Source organism: Peromyscus eremicus, chromosome 3, assembly GCF_949786415.1.
Source record: "Peromyscus eremicus chromosome 3, PerEre_H2_v1, whole genome shotgun sequence".
Lineage (NCBI taxonomy): Eukaryota > Metazoa > Chordata > Mammalia > Rodentia > Cricetidae > Peromyscus > Peromyscus eremicus.
In genome coordinates, this window is record NC_081418.1 from 124,186,450 (window position 1) to 124,190,700 (window position 4,251).

A 4,251-nucleotide genomic window follows, 5' to 3' on the forward strand; every position below is an offset into this window, starting at 1 on the left:
CATGTCTATGAAGAGGTTTGTAAACTGGGTTAATTGTGGTTGGAGAATTCACTTTAAATGAGGGTGATACCATTCCAAGAGCTAGGGACCCTGGACCATACAGAAGGAGGGACTGGACTGAGTGTTAGCATCCACCTCCTGACAAAGGATCATGGTGTGCCCATTCCCAGTTGATACATCAATAGCACAACCCCTACACCGATAGCTGAGGGAACATCTTGGAAGAGGAGATGAAAAGATTGTGAGAATACTTACCTGGCAGGGGAGATACCATGATCACGAAGGTGGTTTTCCCAGGGCGAGGCTTATCCATTGCACTCCAGATGTGCTGACCCCTGCAATTTCCCCAAATGCGGGAAACTCGACTGCATAATTTGTGGTAGTGGGGGACTGCGTTCGCGCTCTCCCCTATAAAAAAAAAAAAAAAAAAAAAAAAAAAAAAAAAAAAAAAGAGGAAAAGATTGTGAGAGCCAGAGGACCAGTACATCTTCATTGAGATCATGTCTTCTCTAAACGACAGGGAAGCTGCACCCATGAGATCTCAACAGTGTGGCTGCCTAAACAAGATCTGAACAACAACAACACTTGTTGACACACCAATGTGGATGCGGGAAATCACACAAGGCTCCATTCTTAGAAGAAGAACTACAGGCAATTAATGACTACAGAGAGAGGGAGAATCAGTCTTCCCCAGGGATGAGACTCACAATGGGCTACCCAATACCAAGCGGTCAGCCCTAAAAGCACATATATACAAGCAACACTACATGAACTCTGTAGCTGAAGTTTTTTCTGTGTCCCACCTGGCCCATGGTCAGGACAAATCTCTCTCACCCACCAGTCCTGTAGCCGCTTGGACCCAAGTAAACACACAGAGGCTTATATTAATTAAAACTGCTTGGCTATTACCTCAGGCCTACCACTGACTAGCTCTTACATTTAAACTAATCCATAATTCTTATTTATGTTTAGCCACGTGGCTTGGTAATTGAGATTTTTAAAAAATTGAGACTTTTGAAAAGAAAAACAACTGGTAGGCCCATGGAAGTTCTAATAGGAAAGAAAAGGACAGATTTAGGAAATAATGCAAAAAATAAGAGAAAGAAAATGAAAAGACATAATTGACTCCAAGAAAAACAAAAAGTTACACAAGGAAAGAGATGTAATCATAGCATACTTTTTAGATTTTAGGCAGATAATCATTATACAATATTCAAAATGTAATTGTGATTGATATAATACAGTATTCAATATACAACATTCAATATGTTCATTTGACTAAAAGTTATGATTTGGTCACAGGAATTTGCAAGAAAGGGTAGGGGACAAGTATCAAGCTTTATCTCGCATATCAGCAAGTTAAGAGATGATGTCTACACTGACTTATTAAGCAACAGATTTGCTAGCATTTTCCTTTGGTATGCATCACTGGATACTTTGATGACTGCAGTTTAGAACTTTTAGGCCTAGTGACTTGGATCCTTTCTGTGGAACTGGCATAAATTCATTCTCTACCTGGTTTCCAGGGACAATGTGGGAATCAACCATTGAGAATACGAGTTTGGGGGCAGGTGAGACAGTTCAGCAGGCAAAGGCATTCACCACGCAAACCTGACCTGAGTTCAGTTACTGGGACCCACGATGGAAGGAGAGACTCAACTCCTGGAAGTTGTCTCTTAACCTCTACACATATGTGGTATGCAAAGGCATTCACCACGCAAACCTGACCTGAGTTCAGTTACTGGGACCCACGATGGAAGGAGAGACTCAACTCCTGGAAGTTGTCTCTTAACCTCTACACATATGTGGTATGTGTGCTCATGGCCACATTCCCAACACATACTCGTGCACACACACAGGCACAAACACACACACATACCACCACCTTATTATCATCATGATAAATTAAAAAAAAAATTTTTTAGTTTTTTGAGTCAGGGTTTCCTTGTATAGCCTTGGATGTCCTGGAACCCACTCTGTAGACCAGGCTGGCCTGGAACTCACAGAGATCCACCTGCCTCTGCCTCCCAAGTGCTGAGATTAAAGGTGTGTGCCACCACCACCCAGGACATTAAATATTTTTAAAGAGAATACAGGTTTCTAATTCATACTGGCCAAATATTCAGCTTACTTTGTCACTCTTTCATTTTAAAAATTTCTTTTGTATGTACAAATGTCTGTTTTGCCAGCATAGAAGTCTGTGCCACATGCATGCAGTACCCACAGAGGCCCAAAGAGGGTGCCAGAAACACTGGAACTGGCGTTCCAGATGGTTGTAAGCTACCATATGGGTTCTGAAAACTGAATCCACATCCTCTACAAGGGCAGTAAGGGTTCTTTACCAATGAGCCATTTCTCTAGCCCCAATTTTGCAACTCGTTTTGTTTGAGAGCCTTGACAGATAGCTCAGGCTAACTTTGAACTCATGTTCCTCTTGCTGTTTCTACCTCTCAAGTGCTAGAATTGCAGGCACACATCACATCTGCCAGCTCCTGTCACAGTGAATGTTTGCAGTAGTTGTCACATATTCTGTGCTCATTAAATGTAGGCGAGTATGAGTGTTGTCTTAATGTTAAAATCCAATTGCACTGGTCTTCCCACAGTAACAGAATCAAAAGGTAAGTTCATGACCAACTCAGTTGATTACTGTGGTTTCATGATTAATCTTCGTGGCTTCTATGGCTAATTTTGGTTGTCAACTTGACACATCTGGGAATAAGGAAACACAACTAAGAATTGCCTCCATTAGATCTGCCTGTGGGACATGACTGTGGGGCATTCTTTTGTTATTGATGATGTGGGAGGGCCCAGCCCACTGTGGGTGGTGCCACTGCTGAGCAGGTGGTCCTGAGTTGTATAAAAAAGCAAGCCAAGGGAAGCAAGCCAATAAGGAGTGTTCCTCCATGGCCTGCTTCAGTTCCTGCCTCCAGGTTCCTCCCTTTAGTTCCTACCCTTGTTTCCCCCAATGACGACTATAACCTGTAAACCAAATGTAGAATATTATTTTAAGGTGTGTTACATTTGTTTACACTCTGGAATATTTGCTTAATGATGCAAAGATGTGTCTCCTTCTTTTATGTTTCATTTGTTTAACTCTGTGAAGCTGTGTTACTGTGCCTGTCTAAAATACCAAGAGCTGAACGGCCAATAGTGAGGCAAGATAAAGGATAGGTATGCCTGGCAGGCAGAGGGAATAAATAGGAGGAGAAATTTGGGAGGGAAAGAAGAAAGAGCAAGAGAACAAGGAGAGGAGGACTTCAGGGGCCAGCCACCCAGCCATAGAGCCACATAGCCAGCTACAAAGTAAGAGTGAAAGTAAGATATATAGAAGAAAATGAAAAAGCCCAGAAGCAAAACGCAGATGGGATAATTTAAAGTTAAGAAAAGCTGGCAAGAAATAAGCCAAGCTAAGGCTAGGCATTCATAAGAAAATAATAAGGGGCTGGAGAGATGGCTCAACAGTTAAGAGCACTGGCTGCTCTTCCAGAGGTCCTGAGTTCAATTCCCAGCAACCACATGGTGGCTCACAACCACCTGTAATGAGATCTGGTGCCCTCTTCTGGCCTGCAGGGACACGTGCAGACAGAAAACTGTATACCTAATAAATAAATAAACCTTAATAAAATAAAATTCATGTTGAAGCTTAAAAAAAAAAGAAAAGAAACTAGTAAGACTCTGTATTTGAGAACTGGGTGGCGAGCCCCCCAAAAGAGTAAAGAGCAAAAGAGTAAAAAAAAAAAAAACCAACTACACCAAACAAACCCTTTGCCACCCAAGTTGCTTTTGGTCAATGTTTTATCTCAGCAACAGGAATGTCTCTCTAATCATCCTCTTCAATTCATCTTCCCCAAGGCTGCCACAAGCTGTTTCTGAAACAAAATTTCAATTGTGATAGCTATCCAAAGACGGCCTCAGTTATGCCCTCCCTGTATGCACATGCCTCTCTCTCCGTCAGAAGTCCAACCTATTTCCCCTCGCCATGAATCTGCCCATGAGCACTTTGACCAGCACAATACACAGGAAAAGAGGTTGGGGACTCGTGGGTCTAGGCATCAAGACCTGGCAGCTTCCAAGCCACCAGGAAGAACAGGCTGAGAAAGTGGTTACAAGGGAAGGCTCGGAATGATGGACAGTCATCCAGGTGTTAGACATGCCACCCCAACCATGTCAGTGCCACCTCGCGAGAGACTACAAGCTAAACCAGGAGAGGAATCACCCAGCTGAGTGCCAGACACTCCCAGGATGGTGAGG

At 42.9% G+C, this 4,251-nt stretch overlaps 1 non-coding gene across 1 annotated transcript; it reads left to right on the forward strand.

Moving 5' to 3' along the window:
• Positions 1-247: 247 nt before the first annotated feature.
• LOC131907574 (U1 spliceosomal RNA) lies at positions 248-411 on the forward strand. The gene has a single exon (XR_009378476.1). It is a non-coding gene; the product is annotated as a U1 spliceosomal RNA (small nuclear RNA).
• Positions 412-4,251: the final 3,840 nt, after the last annotated feature.